Here is a 27,808-nt window from a genome sequence, read left to right on the forward strand (position 1 = left end):
CGAAAGAGAATTCCTTTCAACTCTGTGTGGTTTCAACAAGATGGGGCAACGTCTCACATAGCCCAGACTGTTATGACAGAGTTGCGACGAAAATTTCCCAATAAACTGATTTCAAGAAACTCCGAATTTCGTTGGCCCCCCAGGTCGCCTGACCTTACTGCACCTGACTTTTTCTTGTGGGGTTTATGTAAACAAGAAGTTTATAAAACAAAGCCAACAAATTTGGATGAACTAAAACAATCCATTCGGGCAACAATTGCGGCTATTCCTGTCGCAACTCTCAAAGCAGCAATGAACAACTTTTTACTAAGATGCCGTACTTGTGTCAACGATCATGGGGGGCATTTAAATTCAATTATTTTTAAAACTAGTTAAGCTACATTTATTAAAATTTAATGACCTTCAACTTGAAAAAAAAAATAAATGAATTCCATACACTAAAAAAAAAAGTTATTTGAGTTTCTTAATGAAGCAAAATTCATCAGCCACCCTGTATTACGAGAAAAATACATTTTTTTGTTTTTGATATCCAGCAAAAATATTTTGAGCTTCATTGCAAAATGGATTTTACTAGAATTAAAAAAAATTTACCATATCCCAGTTAGTTGTAAGACTACGCGAAAGAAACGCTCGTTACACCGAAACAGTATCAATGTAGGGCTAGTGACTTTTCTTACAGGGCATGTAAAATTCCATGTGTGCATATATTCCTATGCGAGCGCAACAGAGCGTGCAGCAGAAATTGACTGGCAACATGTTTATATCAGCTGGTAAATTTCGTTAGACGAATATAACAATAAACAACAACAACGAATGGCCACATAAAATAATAAACTATTTGTTGTTCGGCTAAATTGAAGAGATACGAATATGTAAAGCTTTACCAGATAGAAAGTGAGGTGGCGAATGTAAAGGCTGGTTGGCTGGCAGGTAATATGGGCAAGAAGGGCTTGTTTGTTGGTAGTTGCGGGTCAGTAATTCAATTTGTTCTCGGTCGTCATTGCTTTCATTCTACGCCCACTGGCTGCAGTCATATAACTTCTGCCTAATCGACCGGCTGTCCTGGCTCTCCGAGAGCTCAATGTCAAAATGTGCTTGAACGAGTAAATATAATATGTGTGTATGTGTTTAGGTATTCTTATGTGTATGTATGTATGCACGCTCGCATGTAGATATGTATATTAGCGGAGTTAATAGAATCATAAAAACTTGTTTGCTCAAAATGCTTTTACTTAAAGGTTACAAAAGCGAAGGGTAATAAAATGAGAGGTAATAAAATGAATGGATCTAAGTGGCAGCAACAATATGTGGCTGTAGAGTGCCAAATGAAAGGCAAACAGAAATGTAAAATTGCTCCGATGCGCTGGAATTGAATATTGTGTGGTGATATCAGCAAATGCAGCCAATTAGTGAATGATTGGTTGCTTGGGAATATGCAAAAGTCATAAGTGTAAGTAAATTTTGTGCTACCAGAAATGGGAGATTGGTTTTTGGTTTTTCATAAAATCCGAAACAAAATCTGAACTAGAGTTGTTTTAGTTTTTAATAAAATCGGAAATGGATTTTTTCAAATTCTTAATAAATCCGAAATTGGATTTTTTTATTTGTTAATGAAATGTGAAATTGATTTATTTAATTTTTTAATAAAATACGATATTCAACTTTTATATTTAAATAAATTTCGAAATTTAAGTTTTCAGTTTTTACCTTTTTAATAAAATCCGAAATTTAATTTTAGACTTTTTTTTTGATTGAAATTTGAAAAATATTTTTTTGTTTATTAGGTGGGCAACTAAGTTATCGCTGTGTGTTTGCTGAAAATACAACTTTATTCTGAAAAAATGGTTGCAAGTGAATCATTGAAAGTATTGCCCATCGCTGGCTACTATTTTTTCCCATCTTTCTGGTAGATCTCGTATACCGTCGCGGTAAAACTGTTCATCTTTTGAGGCTATCGACGGATCAGGCCATTTTTTAATGTCTTCATATGAATGGATCTGCTGGTCAGCTAGACCATGTGCTAGACCATCGGAACAGTTGATAATCGGACGGCGCAATATCTAGAGAATATGGCAGGTGGGGTAGGGTTTCCCATTTCAGTGTTTCAACGTGTTTGGCAACGTGAGGCCGAGCGTTGTCATGCTGTAGATTCACTTGTTCATGCCTCTCCGCGTAATGCAGGCGCTTCTCATGCAGTGCTCGGTTCAGTCGCATTAATTGAAGTTGATACCGACACCCAGTGATGATTTCGCTTGGTTTTCACAGTTCATAATAACTTTCGCAGCGTGAATATTCGGCCGAGGCGACGACGTACAAGCATGGCCGAGGAGTCGCTGTGACTTTCTTTTCTTTGGATTGCTGTAATGAATCCGTTTTTCATCACCCGTCACGATGCGATGAAGAAAACCCTTTCTTTTTTGCCGCTGGATCAGTTGTTCACAGACGAAACGTCGAAAAAACGACGTTCAACATCTCTTGGTTTTAACTCATAAGGAACCCAAGTCCCCTGTTTCTGAATCATTCCCAAAGCTTGCAATCGCTTGGAAATGGAAGCTCTTCTTGCGTTTGAAACGGATCCTCATTGAGCAATGCTCCAATTCAGCGCCTTCGAAGATTTTTGGCCTTCCTTCACGCGGACGGTCGTCAACATTAAAATCACCGTCTTTAAAGCGACGGAACCAATCTCTGCACGTTGTTTCACTTAAAGCAGCATCTCCATAAACTTTTTGTAGCTCTCGATGCGCTTGAGCCGCCGTTTTTTTTTCGAATGAAAGAGGAAAACCAACACTTCCCGCAAATGACGATTATTCGGCACAAAATTAGACATTTTCACAAAACCAAAAGTATATAATACCAAAACAAAATCATGAATGTGCCGAAGCAGTTTGTTTACCAAATGTCTACGCTTGGTTTATGATGTTTAGGTTATTTTAGAATCGACTAGCACACACTGCTGGGATCTATTGACAAACAGCGGGAACTTAGTTGCACACTTAATAATTTGCTAAGAAAATCGGAAATTTTTCTTTTATTTTTTAATCAAATCCTAATTTAAATTTTGCTTATTTTTTATTTTTTAATAAAATCCCAATTTTTTTTTTTTAATTTTTTAATAATAATAGTTTTTTTTTTTGTTTTAATAAAGCTTAGCGCCGCCCTCTCCAGGTTTTGTTTGCTTTAAGTGCTTCTTTCATTTCTGAAGCCAATGAATAGACTACTGATTATTGGTTTAAGCTCTCAAACATCGTATCATCTGCTAAAGTAACCATTATTGCCACGACGCGGACCATTATTGCCAAGACCTAAGACCTAAGAAAATTTCAGATGGCGAGTGTGGCATAAGCGAGCCAATGCTTAAAAAGAGGTTGTCTGTAAAGTCGGTTTACTGACGATAGTTTAACGTGACAACGTCATAAGAAAATATTGATGGAATGGTTGCAATTTTCAAAACAAAATTTTAATTTTATTTGTTTGATAGATATTTTGTATGGATATAGAGGAGGAGGTAAATGGAATTGCAATGGAATAGGTCAAGTTACATTTACACAAACGTTAAAATTACGAAACATTTATCAAATTCATGAAAGATATCTTCAATTTCGATTGTGCATCAGACGTTAATAAGTCAACAACACTAAGAGACACCATCACCCTTTCATTTCCTACTTTTTCTATCATCGTCCTATTCTCAACAGAGAAATGGTTCATTACCATGCACACAGGAAGAAGGCATATGCAAAAACAAATATGTGAATTTATATACAAATGCGCGTATACATACATATGCATACATATATATGCTCACTCAAGTAGGAGCGAGCTAGATGTCGAACGTTGCCGAACGCGGGGGCCGATTGTGTCTCTTTTTCGTTCATTCCGCGCACTCGCTTGCAATTCAAGCAAGGTAACGACGCATGAGCAAGATAATGACTCATTTTTTGGTGCGTGCAGCCGGCTACATCGAATTATAAGGCGTTATCTCGTCAAAAAGCAGCTGAAAAGTCTCAAGTGCACATTGAAAAATGCTTCGCTGTTCTTATAAGTTTCATTAATAATGGCCATAAGAATGACAACATAATATCTTTGCCAGAGTAAGTGCCTGGTCATTTAGTTAAAGCAGTCAGTTTATATATAATTCCGTATTATTTATTCACTTTCACTTCAAAAAACAGCTGATTTCCACTGGACAAAAGATTGCCATTGATAACGAATTTCACATTCACTAAAAATCCAGATCAATTTCAGCTGAATACCAATTGTAGACTTACTTAGTAGTTACAAACCTGAAACTTCAAAAAACAAAACAAAAAAAGAACAGATCGTGCAGTAGTGTCTATGAGCATTAATGTGGTTGTTCCCACGACAGTCGGTTCTACGTTACCGGAACGACCCGAATTTATATCCGGCTAAGGACTGTCACTTCAGCAGCATTCCCCTTATATGTATGGGAAATATTTATGCTGCTACAACAACAGCAGCAGCAGCAGTAATGGGGTAAACGTTGCATCATTTGTACCATGCAATTTTATTGACTGTCTCTATATACTAAATATTTAATCTAGTATTCTAAAAATATGTATGTATGTAAGCCTAATTGTAATGCACATAGAATTCCCCTTAATTAAGCATTGCCATTTCGGTTTATTCTCACTTTATTTTCCACACAAATTCATTTACAACTTCATCTTTCTTGCTTCATTCTTCAATTTACATTCTTCATTATTCATCCTTCACTATTCATCTTGCATTTGTGACATATGACTTCTCAAAGTATTAAAATATGTTCGTTATGCAAAATCACATGCATATGCATTATTTTGTTTTCCTGTTGTAATGAAGGTGCAACAATTGACACCAGCACGTACGCAAACTCAAATCATGTATTGTATGTATATGTCCATAAACATACGCGTGTATGCGTGTAGGTGCTTATGGCTGCATTTGAAATATTTAACATACCATAATTGACATTCAATACGTCTGGGTATGCACACATCCGCATGCACGTGCATTCGTATATGCACACGAGGGCGCTACTAATTCGCATCTTCGCTCATGGCATACGTGACGTGTACGCAACATACACAACAACAGCCAAAAGCTAATGCACAGGTGAATTCTATTACGAGAGTTTTTGCATTCTTACAAACGTACAAAACGATTGATAGACAGAAATTGTATGCGCTTGTTTTTATGTTGTGCCAAGGCAAAATAGAATTTTCCATCAGTGGTAAGTTTTGCTGTTTTTTTGTTGCAGCGGCAAAACTGGCAAAAACAGCTTACTTTCTTCCTTTTCAATACTTGTGCATTATACAAGCAAGAATACATGCATTTACATACATAATGCACATTCACTAGCGGATTGTTAGTATTTCGTGCATATTTACAGCTGAGGGCGCCTATCGACAATAACCACCATAACTGATAGATGCAGTAATCGGCTAACGTACATTTCATTTGCTAACTTCTACGTATACATAGATGTGTTTACGCACACTGATACAAATAGGCATGTATTTACATGCACGGAAATTTGCATGTATGCTGGAAGGAAATTAAATTTCAGATTTTCCTTTTCGTCTTCTCGTTATCGCTTTCGAAGGCGTCAGAAATATCGAATTTGAATGATGATGGAAATGATGTTGTGCGGTTGCTTATTTTCGAAATCTCTGCTTCTCGGTAATAATAACAGATATGGTGTATGTACATTAAGGTGCTCAACAAACAAATTAGATTTTTTATTACGATTTTTTTTTTTTAATTTCATCACTGGCATTTTCTCAGGGAAGGTGTGTTGATAGCTGCGAAAAAAATGGCAAGTGAGTGGGAAATGTAGACCAGAAACAAAAATGAGAGTAAATAACTTTACAGTGATGCCATACAAGTCTAAATTGATTACGAATTTGTTGAGTTATTCAAGTTTTCTTCCACATATCTTCTAAACAAACACATAAATAGCATACAAAATCTCATTATTTTGGGTCCTTTCGTACATTTGTATGTAGATCTTTTAAGCTTTAACTCTTCCAGTATTTGAAGTGCCTTTTCGGAAAAGGTTTTTTTAAACACTAATTTCTTGTTTTATAAAAAACTTTATTTTTGGCGCTTTTACGACCGACTCAGTTCTCATTAGGCTTAATTCTTGCGCGAAGTTTTAAAGAACTTAAAAACCAAAAAAAAAAAATTAGCTCGCTTCATTAAAAATGCGTTTTTTGGCTTTCGCTTTTATGTTCCTCGTCAGACGTTTTTCTTGATGTAATATCTCAGAATTTTATATAGAAGGAGATGTGTAGACTTTGAGGTGGCATAAACTGCCAAAAAAAACCTAAATATATATTTAGTGAAATAGACGTGTTTCGAATGGTCTGGCAGCACAGTTAGCGAAAATCCTTATTTACTTACTTAACGTGCGTTATCGAGTTATAGCCTGCCGAATAATGTTTCGGCAGGTGTCTCTGTTTTTCTCACACTTTTTTCCAGTTTCTTAAGCCCAGAGTACAAGAGTACTTCCACCGGTCACGAGGACCTCCTCTTCGCCGTCGACCGCCAATTACCGTTTAAAACACCTTCTTCACCTTAGTCGTTGCACAGTGACTCGTTTGACCATACCAGTATCTCCGTAAAACTTGTACAGTTTTTCTTGCTTCGTATGACAGATGAGGTAGATGCCATCAGCAAACGCAAGGAGCTGGACACTTTTATAGAAAAAAAAGTTCCGTTTTGTTCTACTCCCACTCTTCATAACAAAGTTGGAGCGGTCGCATGATAATGGGTCACCTTGGCTGAAACCTCGAACGGTAGCAAAAGGTTCGGAGAGGTCTTTTCCTAGCTTGACGGTGCTGTGTGTGATGCTCAACGTCATTCTGCACAGCCTTATCAGCTTAGCAGGCATACCGGACTCGGACTCAGCGTAAATCCACTCATTCGTATACTTGGTAAAATACGTCTTCTTAGTTTCCAGAATTAGTAATAATGAATAAAAAAATTAATATTCATTTAGTATAGAAATGCTCATTTACTTCATTGCCGTGTGAGCAACGACTGCCTGAACGAGTGTGGGAATAGGTGTGAAATTAGTTGGCGGAATTCTGCCGCCGAATCTCAGATGACGTGGCAGCCGAAGTTACTCCCACAATTTTGCTTCGGCAGCCCAAAACTGGTAATATAATGGGTGCGCCCTCTTTTATGTCGGTATGTAAACAGGCTCCGTCTGACAATACTATTCGTCGTTTGGTGTCGAATTTTTTTGAGCACGGGACAGTAGGAGATCGTCAACATGCCGTTCATCAACGACCAAGACGTTCGAATGAACTTGTAGAAGCAGTGAGGGAGAGCGTTGCCCAAGAGCCAACAGAGTTGTAACGTCGTCGCGCTCAGCGTTTTGGCGTCAGTGAAACCACACTGCGGCGCATTTTAAAAGATGATTTAAATTTGTTTCCGTATGTAGTGCAATTGACATAAAGAATTTTGCCGACAGACCAATCACGTCGCTTGGAATACGGCCAAACAGTCGCTGGACTGACCCCCCAGATCACCTGACTTAACCCCCCGGACTTCTTTTTGTGAGGTTATCTGAAAAGTAAGGTTTACGCCAACAAGCCGTAGGCTATTCACCAGCTTAAGGCAAACATTCGTGCCGAAAAAGATCGCAGTTTGTGATTTCTAATATACGTAGACACTTGATTGATATTGTGTTCAAAAAATATATTTAATAAATTGTAAATAATCAAACCAGACAAAAATACCTCTCTTATACAAATAAGTTTTTTTTTCAAAGTTATTCAATGTTTTCATACCGACATAAAAGATGGCGCGCCCTGTATCATCCTTAGGCACTATCAGGTCACAATGCTTATTCAACAGGAAGATGAGAGGAATATAAAGGCTTCTCAATACACCGCCGTGGATTTTCCGAGTATCAAATTTAAAATTGAAATGAGCTTTACCTGAGAAGCTGATTTTTTCAGCAACTGTAGTGTAGTTAATCCAACTGTAGTTGATTTTAATAATTTTCTGTACAATTCTCAAAAGAAATCGAATTGATTTCAAAAATTGTTAATTTTCTATGTAGCACCAGCCAAATAGAGAACTGTGACATTTGCTATAAATGTAACGTGTGCTGAAACTTTCTGTACATACTCAGGTGTATTCACATTTGTGAATGTACTTATGCATCCATGTAAATAATCGGTTATCGAACGCACACATGCACAATCAAGAAACCCTTTGACGTTTACTTCATTTTATGCTATTATTACGTGTGCTTCTATGCATTGCTGTCGGTATTGAAACGTCAAAAATTATGTGCGGGCACACGTAAGTACGCAAGTATATGACAAAGCAACTGTAATTTGCACAAATCGTGAGTAATTTTCTGCACATGACATGTGGCGTTACGCATCAAACATTTGCATTAACCAAGCAAATATGTGGCTTAGGTGCATGTTATAGGTATTCAAGTGTGCACGAATATATAATTCTTGAGTTTAATATAGAATTTGTTACCTTGGAGGTGGGGTTAAGCTGCTAAATATTTAACGAATCCTATTTCCGCTACAGCGATTATAACTCAAGGAAGTCAATGAAAAAAAAAAAAGTTGTCTCGATCTCGAAGGTTTAACGCCTTTCAAGCGAATGGTGTTGTAAGGAAATTGCAAATTTAAGGGTGTATAAGTACTTATGCAACACACTGCGTAGTATTCTTAGCAGAATTTAGTTGAAGCGTAAAATATCAGGTCGCTTTGGCTTCTCATTAATGACGGCTATTGGCATTTTAAGAATCATTCTTTTTTTTCAGTCATAGCTTTGCCTTATTAAAGCTATATGTGTTTTTATAAATATTTAGAAATTCTTGTTCCCTCTCCCAAAAAGAGGGTTAACATCTGATTCCGACAGGCCTAATTCAAGTTCTATGAAATTCAAAGATTCTGGTTGATTACTGATGAATTAATCGCATTCATTACCCTTTTGATAGGCATCTGCAATGACCACTAATTTCGTGTGGCCAAGTTGTCGATCAGCAATTACGTCCTCATTCAGAGGCTCATGGAGATTTTTCTACAAAATATAATTTTTCTGTGACCAAATTTCGCGTAACTTCGGCAGCCACGTGCCATGCGACTCGGCAGCAGAATTCTTCCAATCAGTCGTTCTTCAGACGGTAACGAGGCAACATGAGCAGAGATTGTGTTGCTTTTTTTCGTATATCACCAACACAAGCTCGTTTTTTTTCGTAAACAAACTGCTGTCGTGACCCATCAGTCAATAAGCTGACCCTTTTGGTTAAGAGTCTGATCTTAGTCAGATTTCTAAAATCTTTTCACCACGGATATAATTAATTAATTTACGAATGTATATGAAAATAGAAAAAGAAATTATTTTAAAATATGCAGATTTAACTTTTAGTAATGACTGGTATTCACAGCTTTTGATGAACGGAGCTAAATTTATTCTTAGGCGTGGCATGAGCTTTTAAGAGTGAAAAAGGCATAATTTCAAAATGTGGTTTAAATATCATAAATGAGAAATAGCGACTGCTGGACCAAATGGATTGGTGTGTGACTACCAATTGATTAATAGTCACCTGTAAGCCGGTGGCCTAATCATGTTCACCAGAAAAGGCAGGCTAGCTGTTCTAAACCCCCCTGAGTAGAGCTGCATGTAAACACATCCTTTACCACAACTTTTCAAACGAGAGAATATTGGTATAATGGGGTAATGGACAATAGAAATGGTTCCAAGCTAACTGAACAAGTAGGCGGAGGCCTTCACTCTGAGGAAATGAGTGCCAACATTTCATTCCAGCTACCGGATCACTGTAGTGTATTTCAAGCCGAAATTCTGGTTATCAGGGGAGGCATGTTAGCCCTAAATAAAAGTGTTCTCATCACAAGAGAAATATATTCAAATAGCCAATCGGCCCTGAAAGCATAACAATCGCCTAATATTAACTCGAATACAGTAAAGTGATGTGTCGACGTTTTGACAGAACTTTATAATAAACCTGCTCTGGGTGTCTGCATCTGCAAAGCAGATGAACTGGCGAGATTGGGTACCACATTACCGATCAAATCAGACAAAGCGAACATACCTATACCTTTAGCAACTTGTAAAATGCTCATAAATAAACACACAATCAGTGCTGCCAACAGGCTATGGTCTCAGTCCTCGATCTATGCAACAAGAAGAATGACGTGGCCAGAATGAAATATGGGCCGCACAAACTGATTGTTGAAACTGAACAGGAAAAACATGAGAAATCTTCTTGGGGTCCTAACAGGGCATTGTCTATTACAGAAGCTGTAACGACATCGAAGAAGAAGAGACTATAGCACACTTTCTATGCGGGTGCATGGCTCTGGATAGAAGAAGGTTAAATATTATAGGAAAAAGTTCCCTGAATAACTTGGCAGAAGTAGCCAATATAAAAATAACAAGTCTTGTTAGATATATTAAAGCCACATGTTGGTTCAAAGAGAACAATGTAGAGTGAGAAGAGGAGACAGCCCAGGTAGCATCACAGTAGGCCTACAGCAGGCCCAGGTGTGTCAATTGACAACCACTACACATACTTACCTACCTATCTACCAGATGATAGAAAACGTATGAAATATATTATATAAACGGGAACTTTCATTGAAAATTTCATAAATCTTTAGTGAAATGGGGTTCAAATGGCTTCTATGGCATCCTCTCTCATTTGGTGAATCAAAAAATTAGTTAACATTGTGCCTCAGCGCTTTTCTATATGGTAGAGATAAGTTCTTGATTTACAAAGAAAACAAACAAAAAAAAAAATTTACTTGATGCTGTCCAACTAAAACTCGCATCAGCCCTTCAGTTATGAGTTATGCTTGCATTCGTATCCTCATGCTGACGTGTAAACTTTTTATTTGTGGCGAGGCGGCACGAATATACAACGAGTATGAAAATTAACTTTTCGGCAGACACGCATTTAAAAATTTTCACTAAAGTTTGAGCGCAAATGTCAAGAGTCCAAGAGTAATTTTTGTCTTAAAACCACCCATATTAAAAGAAAAAAACAAAAAACAAAAAAACAAACCTTGACTCTTTTTTAATTTGTTTAACAATTTTAATTTGGATTGCATTATATTTTTAGGATCTGAAACTGCAAAAATCATCAAAAACTTAAAATCGATTTTTATGCCTTGAAAAAGGTGGCTTCCCAGAGGCGGTTATTTAAAGAAAATCGAACCAATTTGTAAATGTCTAAGCGAAAATTAAATTTCTATTTTCGCTGTCAAAGTCCCAAAAAAGTTTTTAGTACCCATCACAAACACTAAAGAGAGCAGCAGATAACAAAATCTCGGCAAACCAAATCTTGACATATCAAAAATATCACACCCATATTAACCTGCACTTTTCCCACATCTACTTGCGGGGTTGGTTAGGCTCTGGTTCTTCAAAATCCAAAACTGATATATGCACATAAATTTCATTGTCCTTCTAATCCCATGACCAGCTTCGTGTCCTGGCTTGCCATTTACAAAAAGCTTTTTGCTTCCAAACTCGGAAATAAATAAAACAACGAATATCTACTCTTATTCGATTATAGGGCTGGCTGCTTGATTAGTCAACTTGAAAGTTAAGCGTTTTCCATTTTAACGCGGATATAAATTTGCCCAACCTACGTGATTTGTTGGTTGCTTTTCCACCAGATATTCGTAAGAAAATAAAACTAAAATGGCAGATGGCAGTAAAGAAAAGAAAAATACTTTCTTGAAATGCCGCAATTAAGCAAAAGGCAAGCAAGCAATCAAAGATAAGAAAAAAGAAGTTCACAAATAATCTTTGCAAAGCAAAAACGAGAAAGAAAAGTGTGTATAAAAACAACAGCAACACCCCATTGAAACCTAATTGTTAGCTAAGAGCCTAATAGAAAGCGAAACAACAAACTGAAAGTACACAAATTATATAAGAAAATGTAGCGAAAGTCTGCTAAATAAAATGAGCGAGAAAAGTAGCAGATTGGCGGGCGTGAATGGAAAAGCTTGGAAGTGACAGCAATTGTGCGAGTGTGGGTGTGTGTTGTGTGTCTGTGTGTGGGAGTGCAAAGAGGACCTTGTGGATGTCATGTTAATTAACGTCTGCTCTGCTTACATTTCTTTTTTTCCATTTTTTCGTACACTTTCTATTAATTTGTTGTTGTTATGTTGTTGTTTTACGTTTGAGATTACTACGACAAATGGCGTATGGGTTTGTAATCTTGGCGCAGCAAGACACATTTTGTCTTACTTCCTCACTTTTTCATTTCTTCCGACGTTTTGTGTTCTACTTGTTTTTGTACGTGTTCATTGTTGACTTTTACAAGTTGTACTGCCATTGTCAAGTAAATGGGCCCAAGCAGGTGGGCGCCAAGAAGGACGGACGAAAAAAGATTCTCCATTAGTAGATATGAAATTTTGATGTACACACTGGAAAAGTGTTTAACTCTCAGATTTTTGCTTGACTTGTGTGCCCAAGTAATTAGGGAATTCAGAGCGACGCTGTTAATTTTTCTTTGTTTTTTGTTTGAGTTACACATTTTTATCTTTAAGTAATTCTAATTTCATTGGTTTGTGTGAAATCGTTTTGCCCCTTTTTGCTACTTTTGTGTGCTTGCAAATCTGTAGTCAGTTTAATTAATTTCTAATTAATTCAAACTCATTCAGGTTACTTTGGTGATAAAGGCTTAGAAAATACAAATAAAATAAAAGAGAGAAAGTAAAATAAAAGTCGGGTTTCGAGAAAAGTTTTTGGGGCTAGTCAGTTTGAGTTTTCCACAGAAAAGTTACGAAAGCCACACTCCGTTACGACTGTGAAACATTTGCTATCACTGAATCCGTGTGGACTAGAAAATGTGCTGCCAGACTTAAATGTCTAATTGTCACCAGCTACTATGAAATATGAAATAAGCAAACAAATTTTAAGTTCTAAAATAATATCTTCACCGGTATTTTGCCATAATTTTTCTTGTTTTCTAAATAAAATGGCGAGTAAAGTTATTTTTACTGGAACTGTAGTAATAATATTTTAATAAATTTAGCAAAATTTAAGAATATTTGAAATGCAGCGGAAGGCATTGAAATGATGTTTTCATCTCATGGAAATGGAAGAAAACTATATTATAAAATTGTTAAAAATGTTTATAGAAAATATCAGCCTTTGCGCTTCTTTGCTAATTTTGTTCCTGCCCATATTTTTTGCAATTAAGTTCAGCGTATCCAAGCGTATCGTAGCGGCCCCGGTAGTCTAGCGAAAGTGCAATAGACAGCCATCCCAGACGTTGTGGGTTTGAATGACACGTAAAGCACGGTCCTCGCTCTTTTTCAAATTTAACTACTTTAACGAAGTCCTCAACCATCTGTGCGATCCTTCTGCCAGAAAAATGTGAAACACAGATGGCCCTCCAAACAGTAAGAAAGCATTGTTCCTAAGCAACGACAGATGAGCATTGCCACTACTTAGCATGATGGAGAGAATAATGAGATGGCGCCTATCGTGGTCCCGTTACTTTGCTCTCAGCGAATTTGACAACTAGTTATGTGATTTTAGCTCCAGTATGGCCAGATTACCATTTTCGTAACTTGATTTAGCATTTTTTTGTTATTTAGTCTGAGAGTTTTAGTTCTTTCTTCATGACATTTTTCTAGCCTGTTCTAATTAAAAGTAATGTTTATAATTTTGTAAAATATACATTTTTTTAAATTAGTTCAATAATTCACCCAGTTTTATTTAGTTTTACTTTTTTTAACATCTGGTAGCATTGCCCGCGATTGCAGGTGTTGTTGGTGTTCTTCTGCTTTCGGCAGTCAAATCTCTCTCTCGCTACTGCAGTGTAGCCTAGCTTTGGATATAAAAACGCACTAAAATGCCCATTCAAAGAAAATAACCCAACAAATTTTTATTGAATCACTTAAAGAACTTTGCATGTGTGACAAATTGTTTTTAGAATGTGCGTTTTTTTTAAATAAATGTGTTATGCTTATGTACAATTTAAGGTAAGAGTTTTTTTGTTAAGCGAGACTCTTTTGTTAAGTGAACGACTTTTTTACTATATTTGAAGTTATGTAACTAGATAAGGTACTCTTTTTGTAAAAATGTCAGTATGGTTTCTTTAGTATTTTCTGGTATTTTGTTGCTTATTTTTACAATGAATACAACTCTTAATGTCCTATGTCTCACTAAGGATTGATGACCGGAAGAAACGATTACACCTCTATGGTTTTAATTCGCATTCAATAAATTCAAACGCTTTTTAAAATGTGTAAAAAGGTTTTCAATCTTAAGAAGAGTTGAGAGAAGAAGATTTAATATTCTTGATTACCTTAAATGGAGCCAAAAATTAGATTTGCACTTTCAAATTATCAAATTTTATAAGAATAAAAAAATTTTCATTAGCACTAAAATCTTCTCAGAGTGATCTTTTTTAACCTTTTTTTGTTTAATAATATAGTTTGTTTTTTAACTTAAAGTTTCGGTAGCTTTGAATTAAAAAAAAGAAACAAACACGAAACTTCAAAATTTTTGCATTTTGGGTATAAAAAAGCATTAAATTTATTGTGAAGAGCAAACGGTTGGCAACACTGCACAACTCGGCAAACGTGACATCACGCACTCTTGATGGGCGCAATCTTCTTTCTATCATTCTTGACTACTTAGGACTGGTAACGGCAGGCTAATCACCTACCCTGTCAGAAAGCAAAACTATAGATTAACGAAACCAACGCAAGACTGAGTCTTCTCGAGGCCCTATGCTCCCGAGAGGAGTGAACAATGAAAAAAGAAAATGCGAGCGTATTGGTGTGGCGTGGCTATATTGTTTGGACGAAAAATCACATACAAGCAAATTTCTTTCAAAAATTTAATACTGCATTTTTTTGTATAAAATACTTTCACAAATATATATTAAATATATAAAATTTGTAAACATTTATTTGCTTGCTTAGAATCTTTCGTAACGGTCAACTTTTCGAATTCACCAAAGTAAGCGAAAACAAAAATACAAAAGCAAAATAAATGCTTTTCTCAGCTGGTAACAAAGTGTTTTTGCAGACCTCTTTTCGGCATCGTTTGCTAAGATGATTTGAAATACCGTTATGCCAATGAGTTGCCACACATGCGTTGGTCATCAATCGGTCATAAAGTGATGATAAGTGATTTCTAAGTCAAAATATTAAATCGCACGTAAATTATAAAAAAAAGCAAAAACGTCTAGAAAACGGACATTGTTTGAGGTGACGCAGTTGGTCTATTATAAGTATACAGCAAGAAAAAGTGTGCAAATTATTTATCAGAAATGTTTTATTTCACCCGACAAACTATTTGTAACATAATACAAAAAATTAAGCTGGCGCCAAAATTTGCAAATGGAAGGCCGCGGAAAATAAGTAACCGCGCCGAACGTATTTTGTTGAGAAAAGTATCTGCAACCTCACAGATTTCGTCGACGATTCTCATGAAATAGTCCGCCAAGTTTTGTAAAAGTACTTCACGAGTTGCGCGAAGGAAGCCTTTGATCTTTGCAGCTATCTTTCGCTATAACGTACCTAGCTTAACCAATGATGATGTAATAGTCTGCTATGAGCCTGAATCATGCAGAGTTATCACGATGGACTCAATAGAGTGTTGGGAGGTAGCCATTCGAAGTTCTGGAAGGGTGGAATTTTATACCGACAGTGAAATTTCACAAACTATCAGTCAAGGTATGGGGATGCATATCCTGGAAGGAAATGGGTAATTTGGAGTTTATAAAAGATAAGATGGATGCACAATAATATTTGAATACTCTGCAAAGTCTTCTGACAAATAGAACAACAAAATTTGGCTTCGTCGCAGTAAAGTATTGGATACATCAGCCCAAAGCCCTGATATTCATTCAGTTGAAAATTTGTGGGCACAATTTAGGAAGAAGTTGCAAAAAAACACTCAAAGGGTCAAGCAGGGCTCAAAGACGTTTATTTTAGTAGAATGGCACAAGGTACCCCGGACTATAATGTTCGAAAATTGGTTAAATAATTTCATCAGAAGCAGACTACAAGGTGCTATAGATGCTCGAGGTAGTCATGCAAAGTATTGATTCACATTTGAAAAAGTACATATTTTCTTAAGCGATATGTCTGAAATTCACTAGATTAGTAGACGCCAAAACACTCCTTTGACAAACTGTACATCTGTGCACATAGAAAGAAGTTTCATAAAACAACAATAACATCGTCTTTAGTGCAAACACATTAAATCCAAATTTGAATGGAATAGATAAAATTTTTAGTTCATGAAAAAAAAAAAACGAATATACAAGGCGAAGTTCAAAATAAACAAGACTGAGCTAAAACAGAAACGACTGGAGCTTTGTTCTGATAACTTCGAGTTTATTTATTCACAATAGTCCACTCTGGTCTCGATACACTGTTTTGCGCGATCTAAAAGCTTTTCGAAAGAGTGTTTCTGGTTATTCGCCGGAATGTCCTTCAGGATGTTGGTACAAGCCTTTCGCGTTGCCTCTACGGACGCAAAACGTTTTCCTTTCATTGCCAAATGCAATTTTCTGAATAGGTCGAAGAAGTCACCGGGAGCCATATCAAGCGAATACGGTGAGTAATTGATGGTTAAAGTGCGATTTCTAGTCAAAAAGTCAGTTACATTAGTGGATCGCTGAGATGGTGCATTAGCATGGTGGTGTGATGTAACAAACCCTTCAAAATGTCAAGATAGAAAATTGTATTGACGGTCTGACCCGTTGGCATGAACTCTTTGTTGACAATTCGCTTGGAATCGTAAAAACAAATGAGCATCGATTTAATTTTTGACTTCTCCAAACTCGACTTTTTGGGTCTGACTCGTATGGGGCCTTCCATTCGGCACTTTGACGCTTAGTTTTAGGTTCATGTTGGAAACACCAGGTTTCATCACCAATTACGATGTTGTAAAGAAAGTTCTCGTCTTTTCTCATCGCTTTAATGAGGTCTTTCGAATGTTGAATTCTGAGCAATTTTTGGTCCTCAGTTAACTTGTGCGGCATGAAACGTTCACAGAAGAAGTCGTAAGACCAAATGATTAGTTAAAATGCCATAAATCGATGTTTTATAGATATTCAACTCCGATTCCATGAACTTCAGCGGTGATTTTGGTTCATTTTTGATAAATTTACTAACAATTTAGATGGAGTTTTCGGTGATTACTGAGTTTGGGCGGCCCGTATGTTCATTGTCATTTATGTTCTCATAACCATCTCTGAAATGTGTAAATCACTCATTAACTCTGGCCCGAGATAGACAACCATCGCCATAAATATTTTTCATCTTCGGTAAACGTTTTACTGATTTTAAAACAAAATTTTGCTTTTAGCTCTTTGTACGAAACTCATATTTGTACCGATGACACAAACATACTGACACTTTAGACGCAATAACTTCGCTTCCACTGAACCGAATGTCACCAAGCTTTCACTGGAAGTCAGCTAGGGATGTAACCAACGTACTAACTTGTTAAAGAGATGTCGTCATCAAAAACATTTTTAGGACGGCAGTCTTGTTAATTTTGGACTTCACCTATAAACATAGAATTACTGAGAACAAACTAATATGTACGAAGCACGATGCCACAAGATATTTATATCTATAGAAATGTAATTCCTACAGTGAAAGGTGTTTTAAAAAGATTTCCTGAAAACAAGCAGGCTGCCTGGCTGTCAGTAGTGAGAGCTAAACTTCATGGCTAAAGTGAGAGCCTCTTCCTATTTTATGGGCTTCCGCTTACTTGTGTTCTTGTCTGGCGCTTCCGAGTATTAGTGTTTTGCCCGTCCCCAGATACTGCTTCTTCATCTTCCACGGTGAGTGATCCATCCTTGTATTATGTTGGCATGTGTTCGTTTATTTTGAAGTCACAGGAATAAGTTCAGCAAGAATATCAAATTTCCTGCAATTTTGATGAACGCCTGAACTAATTATAATTTGGGTTATTTTTAGAATATCTTTGCTTGGGTTGAATGTGAATATGAAGAGGTGTGAGTTTCAGGAGAACGTCCATTGGTGACGTGTGACATGGGCGAGTGGCTCGCGCTATGCTCACACATGCAAGTTTTTGTAACCTTGCCTTGTCGTCCAAAGCTCCTACACTACTGCCCCGTAGGTAATCATAGCTCCTATTGCAGTCGTCTAGATCCACCGCAGTGATTTTGGTGTACATCTCAAATTTTTGCTTTTGGAATTTAGTTCTTATTCGTTAACTGAAGTCTTTAGAGCGCTTTCGGAATTTAATAACGTTTCTCAGAGAGAGTGAAGCACAAACCCCAAACCACAAATCTGGGCTTGAGTAGCCATGATTGAGGTATACAGATCTGACATAACAGAATGCCAGAATTTCGTATTCACCTACTTTTGGTCACATTCCACGCCGACAGTTAAGTGGTCAGCAAATATGCTACATTCCCCAATCAAGAATAAAATTCTTGAATCGAGCGTCAATAAAATGTAAGGCAAATGAAAATGACTTTACAGATAACAAGCGATTACCAAATAGTGAAATATTTATTGCCATAAGTTTCGTAATTCCGGTACTGGGTTTGCATTTGTAGCGGATTAAAACATTTCACTTAATCCCAGTTATTAAGTGCCCCACATCGGTTGTCTCTTTAATATTTAAAAATCTGCATTGGCATGTGAAGCTTTCAAACAGCCTGCCAGTTGCTGTATAACCATTACTCATGCATTTCAATGCTTTCCGAGCAATTTAAACACCCATACAGACGCACATAAAAGAAAAGAAGCATACACTTAAAATTTTGCGCTTGTGAATGTGAAAATAACTACACGTACACGTACATACACACACCTACACATAAATGTGTACGAGTATGCGTAAAAGTATGCTCGCATAATTTTGCGATTTTACACGCTTGATGAGCAGATAATTTGCAACAGCAGAACGCACAAACACCAGCACATCCATTGACACTTACTCATATAGAATATTCCATTAACGTCGAATTGAGCTCAATTTCGTATTGAAATGTAACGACCCTTAAAAGTGATAAGCATAAACTTTTTAAGCGTTTCATATACGCAACTACGTCCGACTTACGCTCGTGTATATCAGTATTTTTATTTATTCATGCGCACGCACGTAACCTGAAAGGATATACACCAGTACCGAACTGGTCCGATTTTGATGTGTTTGCAGCTAGCATTGGTTTACATGAAGTAATCTGATTTTTTTTTGTTTTTTGTGGGAAGCTGAAGATTTTTGTACTAGTTCGTGGTACTGATGAAAATTACAGATTATCATACATTTTCATTCGAGTGTCTGCTTAGTTAACGGTATGAAACGGAAATTTTCATGCAACTCCTATTTTAAATTTTAGGAAGTGAAAGTGGAGTATCGCATATTTTTCTTAAACTTCGTAGTTTCGCAAACTTGGGGTGCTAAATAACTGAGCTACAAAATATTGCAATTTTTATTTATTTTTCAAGATATTCTCAGTTGAGAATTTGAAATTCGAAACAAGAATTTTTTTTAAATCCCTGTTTCGAAAAATCTTGATCTTAAAAGAAAAAGTCCTTTAGACAAAATTTTACAAAGAAATTTTATATCATAAAAAATAAGCCTAGAAAAATTTTGTTTAATATCTTTTTAAACACTGGTATAGTACTTTTCAGAAATATTACCAAGAATATCACAAATGTCAAGGAGGTATTTTTGGTAATGCGAAGAAAAACCTCCGCACAAAAATCATTTGTCGCTCGAAATCGGCTCAAAACTGCAAGTTCCTTTGTGAAACAACATCAAAAACGCATACCGCAAATAGGAGGATAGGAGGGGAGTTCGGCCAAACACCTAACAAAAATGTACGCGCCAACTATTTATTTATTTTATATGTATATTTTATTTTTTATTTTTAATACATTTTTAACTTTAATGGCACTTTGCTATTATCAGCTTTATGTTTTGCTGCGATTTAGAGATTTTGTTTTGAACTCAAAGCATAAACTTACAATTTCTTTTTTCTGATAAATCACAAAAAATACTGTTTGGAAAATTTCAGAATTTTTTTAAAGAAATGTTTAAGGGAAAAAATATTTTTAATGACTATGTGGAATTTTCTTCAACATCCCAATAAATGTCAACTCTCTTCTTGCTCTAAGAACACTGACTGGTTCTTAATAGTACTTGGCAGAGGCATTTATTCGAAATCTAGAAACTTAAATTTGCGCTCATTGAAAAAAATAACAGTATAAAAAATTTATATTTTTTCCTTGGAACAGAATGCCGACGATATAGACTTCAAAGTATATTACAAAATGGTTGCATTTTTCTAGAACAAAGTTATGATCAAGAATGTGTCTTCATAGTAGGCCAATTAAAAAGTTTGGGTTTCTCATTGGTCGAGCGTTGTAGTGAAATATAATTTAGATATTACTCATTAATGAGTTCAACTGCCCTCATTTCTTTCCAATGAAACTATGCAGTTATTGCTGCATCTCACGGCCAACACCAAAAATTCACAACCCCTTCACTAGTCTAGCAAGTGGGATTAGGGTTCCCTTTTGACTTCTCTTCTGAAGTTTGTTTGCTATTCAACCGCAAGCCATTTTCATGGAGGTGATTAAGCAATTCATTGAAAGGGATTCTGGATGCTCCCAGTAGATAGTCACATAACAGTTGCGTATAGGTTCCTGTAAACTTTAATCCACTAGCCCTTAAAAATAGGGTCGTTTAAGCCTATTTTCGAAGAAAATAAACAAACAATGAATTTGTAATGCCACTATAGGGCTAAAACTTATTTTTTTCTTATTTTTTTTTTTTAAATTTGGTATAGTAAAGCTTGCGTGTTTTTCAGTCTCAGTAAATTTGCATCGCTTCCTCGCAGCAAATTGATTTTCAATTATAGCTTTTGCTCGCACTTATGTGCGCATATATACCTACACGGCGTATGAGCGATTTTTTGTATGGCTTTTTGTGTGGATTCCAGTGCAGTGCAAAAGAAATATTCATATCTCTGCAAATTGATTTATCCACATGTGCAAATTGTAAATTTGTGGCTTATAATATTAGTCGTTTGAAAAAAAAAACATACTATTTTATCAAAAAAAAAAAACAAAAAAAAAAAAAAGAAATTTCCACAATTTGTCTCGCGGCGTTTTGAAGAGAAAAACTAATAAATTGAAAATTTATTTTAATCAAGCTGTTGCGCCATAAACAATTCAACAATAATCCGGCTTAAAATGACACCGCTGTTTTGCGCATTTGTTTAACAAAACCAAATCCTACGAATTTTTTTTACTTAAATTATTAATTTTTTCTCCCTTTTGATGGCGTGGAACATTTTTTCGTTACATCTTTACACATGGTAAACCCGTCAGATGGTGAACACTTGCTTATCGCTTACTAAGTTTCTCTTTTTTCTCATGCATACGGTCCACTCCATCATTTGCTCAACCATCCTTGGAAACTTGAGCTGCGTCTTGCATTTCCGCTTTGTCTTGTTTTGCTTTGCGCGAATGTCCAAATGCTCGACACGTATGCGACTTTTGTGACTGCCATGTATGCATGAAGCGAAATGTATCATCGATGTGCGTTGTATGGTTTGTGTTCGCATATGGTTGGAAAGTTGGAGTATAGCTGTGACGCGCAATAAATTGCAAGCTGCATTTTGTCTTTGGTGGCGCTTCTTATACGCATTACTAACGCACGTCCGCGTGCAGACAATGTGCAAGCAGTGGAACTGTTGGACTTTTGTATTCTGCGAGCATCATGCATGAGATGGTATCTTGAGTTGATGAATGTGAGGAGTATGTGGCAAAAAGTGTAATAAATATATGTGGAATTAAGAGAGTTATAAGCATAAGAAAAAATCTAATTTCGAACATTTCTGAATTAAAGTGTTGCTTAGAGTTTCTTCTAAGTACAACTGCCACAGCTTAAAAACATAGTTGAGAGTTTGCCTCTGCTCATACCCGATGAAACATGCAAATTAAAATCACACAAAGAGGCTTTAATGTAAACACAGCTATTTATGCAAATCAATTAGAATGTTACAATAAGAAAACATATATCTCTATCTCACTTCTCTCCTTTCCTCTTTGACTATCAACCCTTTTACATTCCAGAGCTCTGAACACCAATGGGTTTTTTAGCCTACGTGTTTTAGCAGCTACCATTCTCTCGGTGCTTCTTGGCTTGCCTTTTTTCAAATTTCCTTTTCATTTTTAGTATTAAATATATGCGCTTATAAGAATATTCATTTACGGTGCATAAGGTTCTAGTTGTAGCAATTAACTTCCAGAACTTTGATAACAAAACATGAGTAAATTAAGTTATGAAGAAAATTTTATTACGCGAAAAAGTTATTGATCTTTAAATAAAGCTTTAAAACACCCTTGGTAAAAACCTCAGAAGCTGACCATGAGTCCCTGCATGTCGGATCAAGTCGTGAGACTTAATCTTTCACACTTTCGCTCATTCACGTGGTAAATCGGCATAGAAAATTATGTTATGCTTACATTTTAGATAAATGATGTGTTCAGTACTTCTATGTAGAAAACAACGGCGGACATTTTTGTGCGACATTTTAACCTTCTAACTCCTAAATAGATCTGTATTTTATGCGTCTTTCGTGCGAAAGTGTTGAAAATACTCATAACAGTGGGATATAGCGGGTTAAAATTTACTAAAAAATATTTGTTATAAAATTCTGCTGTAAGCCTCTTCTTTCTGAACAAGTTATAGGCTCAGCAATAGAATGGAGTGGAATTATGAATGGCCGGCACCTTTTTTTCCTAGCGCTCTGGCAATATTGCCTAGATAGAGAGAATTCAATGAATGAGGAAGGACAAGTTCTGTACTTCTCTGCAAACTACCCATACTATCTTGTGAATCCTAGCAGTTTATCGAAGAGAAGCGAGTGTAACTCGCTTATTTTCACTATATTCGACCCAAATATGTATCATGCAAGCCTGTTGTAGGCAGAGAAAATATTCTGTACCACCCTCATACTCCAAAATAAGATCGTACATAATGCCTATATGGGACTATATCGACAACATGGATTGTGCTCCGTACGTAGTCCTTTTAATAATTCACTCTCTTAATTCACTCTCTTACTATCTGAGAAGAAATTTGGCTTCTACCCTGCCAGATCTTTTCACTCGACTGTTTTGTAAGGGTTAGCATTGCCTCAATGGCTCTCATGAGCTTTAATAACAAAATCTTTAATGTATGCCACTAACCGCTATGTTTTACCCTAAAATTGGCTGTGGTCGAATTGTAAACTTCAAAGAACTGCGGTTTGTTAATTCTTCAGCCAGTCTCAGCTTACTTTGCCGATCTATTTTTAAAAGGTGTGAGTGGTTTCTGAGGCCCTTAGAGTAGCTTAGCTATCACTGCAGGCTCTGATATTATGTTCATGTTATTTTTTATCCTGAAAGTACTACTAATGTCGAAGAAGTAGCAGAATTTTGCAATATCGGCAGTATCATCAATAAAGACGCCGGCTCGGCAGCCGATATACGCAGACGAATATCAAGGGGTCTTGCAGTTTTTGGTATGTTGGACAAGGTATGGAGGTCATCATATATAGCTAGGGGCACTAGGCTCATAATATTGGAGTCCAATGTCAAGTCAATTGTTTTATACCACAGCCTTCGTATGATCATGCGAATTCCTTTGTCTAACACTATCTTCAACAACAGGCTCTGGGCTATGATAAAACAAACGACCTTGAAATTCGGCGTTGGCCATACTTTACGAAAAACGGAAATATCACTAAGGCTGCTTAAGACTGGAACCCACAAGAAAGACGTAGATGTGGCAGACCATCGAATACGTGGAGGCGACTAGTCGAAGCAGAAGCGCTGCAAGCACGCCGCTCTTGGTGGCGCGTAAAATTCATAGCAATAAATAAACCTAGTTTTAAATTATTTCCTGAGGCCCTCTGTTTCATCTAGAAATGACGGGAAGATATATACATATATATACTACTCAAGTGGAGTTTGTATCGAAATCTTTAAAACAAATTTCTTTACGGTTCGATTCCGCTCATTTAAATATAAATTTAGAGGTATCAGATTTTAAATTGTAAAAAAAAAAATAACAAACATTCATATTGATTGGGCATTCTTTATTATTTTTGTATAGAACCATTCATGCCATTTATTTTTTAAAAATAATCTTTTTTAAATCTTGGCCGCAACTGCGCCGTAATTCGGGCATCCGTAGACACCAATTTGGAATGACTTGTTGGAGGGCTTCGGTCGGAATCTCGTGAATAACTTTAGGAATGTTGCCTTCCAATTCCTCTGTCGAAGCTGGTTTATCCGTAAAGCTTTTAGAATTTACATACCCCCACAAGTAAAAGTCCGAAAGTGTGATATCACACGAGCTTGGTGGCAAATCTAATGTTCCGATGCGAGAGATAAATTGCTCACCGAAACGACGATGCAGTAAATCTATTGTTTCACTCGATGTATGGCCAGGATCGCCGTCTTATTGGATCCAAATGTTTTGAAGATCACGAGTTTCAATTTCCGGTATCAAACAGTCGTTTATCATGGCGCGATAATGTTCGCCATTCACTGTTACATTCCCGGCAGCCTCTTCTTTGAAGAAATATGGGCCGATGATTTCTCCAACGCATTGGTCGCACCAAATGGTTGTTCTCGATGGATGGATGTAATGCTTTTTCCTGAATGGTTTGGGCTTGCTTTTCAGACCAAATACGGCGATTTTGCTCATTGACGTAGCCTTTAAGCCAAATATGGGCCTCATCGCTGCACACCATTAGTTGGCCTGAGCGCGTGATAAACACTTTTCACAGAGAGTCTATTTTCGTAATGCAATTGTACGATTTGTAAACGCTGTTGGGGAGCAAATCTTTCCATGATGAAGTGTCTTTGAATACTGAAAAAATGATGTGTTTAGTTTCACAGTAGTCACGCGTGATCTGTCAGAAGTACCTTGTTGGAAAAGCACCTCCAATCTGATCACCCTTTATATCGACTAGGGGAAAACAAATATTCGAGCAGTTAAGAAGCTGGACTTCTAGATAACGCTTGGATCCAGAGATTCCAATTAATTTTATTAATGGTCCGTTTTGGCTGAAATTCAACTCTTAGCTTATATCTGAAGCTTTCTGAATACATACACAAATTTTCCAGGAAAAAGAAAAATCAATTTATGGTAATGCATGTATTTATATTAGAGATGTAAATTGTTTAGATTTTTAGCACTCCGGGACTTGTGGGATCCTGTTATTACCATCGGAACTAGTCTTGGGATTCAGTTTTTGATTTTTTTGCGACCTGAGTCGAAAAAAATCGCATCAATATTGTTTAAGAAGCTCTCCTTCTATATACTAGGTTAGGTTGGACTTGGCTGGTCCTGCAGATGTATGGTAATATTAAATAATACAAGAATTAGTAGCAAATAATAATAACAAAAAAATATAGTAATTAAATTTCTAGTCATTTAGTAATATTGAAGCGAGTAACATCACTTAAAAAACGTCCCAAAAAGCGCATGAGAAAAGTCTTCTGACTCCCTTCTTGTTCGGGATAAAACCTGTGTAATATGGTTTCAACTGGAAATGATAAAACTAGGACTTAATTCTATTATTTATATAATATTATTTTAGTATTGTTTCATGCAACACGAATATATTTCAGGAATTTGTTGAGTTGAATATTGCAGGCAAAAAACCATCCTAATTTCTACCACAAAAGTGCCGTAAACGCAAAATGATTTTCAATGCTGCGTTTCTGTCTTAAAAGTGGATTTTCCTGTCTCCATTTCATATGCTTCCTTCACAATATTAATCCCGAAAATCCAGGGACTGTTGGCAAATAATTCCGAATTTTTCGGTACTTAAAAGGGCTAAAAAGGCCAAAGTCCCGGGATTGACATCTCTAATATCATCTATGTATGCATGTAAATGTGCAAGCATATGAACGCAGTGTTCTTGCCGCATACAGATTTTTATTTTTACATCCTGTTGCCGCTCGAGCATTTATTGTGCTTTGAACAAAGAAAATGGCGACGACAGCGCCAGTGCTGCTCACTTCCATGTCAGTTGTATAAAGTTTACCAACAATAACGACAATGAGAATGATGAATTACATCGCCTTATTAACAAATTGGCTGATGTTGCACGAGATACGTATGTGTAAATGTATGTGCCGTTGTAATACCTTAAGATTATATTCTTTTTTTTTTAGTTTTTATGCACAAATGACATATTGAAAAGACTTTGAAGACTAATGTGGGTATATTTTTTTGCTGTTGAGCGAAACGAAAGAACAAAGTAAGGAAAGCAGATATCTGCTAAGGAAATTTAAAAGAAAAGCTCAGGTGGTTTATTTTTTCAGCAGTCGTATGGAACTAAGTAACATAAAGTTCGCTTAAGTTTTGGGTGCATAGAAAAACTGAGAAGAATTATCGTTCATGGGTGCCAATAATGTTAACCATGCTGCGTCTGAAGTATTGAATGAACGTAAAACATTTTTTTGCCTTGTTTTAAAAAGTTGAGATAAAAGGACTGCTCTTAAAATGAGCTCGCTCACTTACCTGCGACACGGGTCCATTTTCATGCGCAGACAAGTTCTTCGCCTGTCCTGAAAATGACACCATGTTTTGAGTCATTAATAAGGATTTTCGACATTCTTCAATACATCAATGCATAACGAGTTTGTCTTTATCGGCCTGAGTGTCTCGTTTGCAGTCTGACTGTCTACAAAGAAGGCGTGCTTTGACAGAGTTAGGACCTTCATGCCTACCAGCTTTTTCCACTGGGACTTACTAGAGTATGCAGCTTGAGAAATGATTGAGTAATTTGAAAACTTTTGGTTTTCTTTGAATAAAATTTGCAAGAGGAAGGCAGCAGATCACATCGAAATGCCTATGTTGAAGTCGATTGGGAAAATTGGAGTGTGCCACTGTCTAAAATGATATCAAATTTCTCTTGACTTCTATCAGATTCAATATCCGTTGCTTCATAGTCAAAGCAACGGTTGGTAAAAATTAATTCAGTTGTGTAGCCAAATATTGCAAGACGGGGTATACGAAAAGATTCTTCACTTTGTTTGAGGACGGTTGGATTCTAAAACTATATGGTTTTATAGAGCGAAATTAATCAGCTGCCTTATAGTAGAAAAATATTTCGGAGAATTGTCGCATTAGCTTTGTTAAACTATTATTCAGCTTATGAAAGTTCGGTTCCGAGTGAATTCTGTGATTCCGAGATTACATTAGAAATATTCCAAAATATCGGTATCAACAAATATAGCTAATATTGGCACATTCTAATGAATGTTTGTATAGATGTGTGTAATCGGCGTAAATAGTGAATTATTTTAAGTTTGTTTGGTGTTTGGTGTGGGTCTTGGAAGTTGAAACACTTCTGCATTCGCATTGGTTCAATTTTCAAATCTCTTTTGCCACTCAGAAGAGAGTTGCTTAAGGGGGGAGCCTGGTTTATAAGGTCAAAAAAATCATTTTTTTTTTCGTTTTAAGCGATTCTTAATATATTTCAGAATATTTACACAAAGTTACAGAGCCTAATTCTGAATATTTCCGTAGATACCAAGCCAAAGGTTGGCGAGCGTTAGGTAGTTACGCTGTGACCGGACAGCTATAGTACAAACTTTATCTTCTTTTCTCGACTTTTCATTTTTATGATTTCTTTGAATTGGCGTACATGACTGAAAAAAAAAAACGAATGAACCTTTTGAAATGAATCATAGCTTGTTCCCTTCAGTATTAAATTCTCTTCTATTTGAACTAACAAAATAGATAAAAAAAAAATTTTTCAAGATTTTTA

This window comes from Anastrepha obliqua, chromosome 2, assembly GCF_027943255.1.
Source record: "Anastrepha obliqua isolate idAnaObli1 chromosome 2, idAnaObli1_1.0, whole genome shotgun sequence".
Classification (NCBI taxonomy): domain Eukaryota; kingdom Metazoa; phylum Arthropoda; class Insecta; order Diptera; family Tephritidae; genus Anastrepha; species Anastrepha obliqua.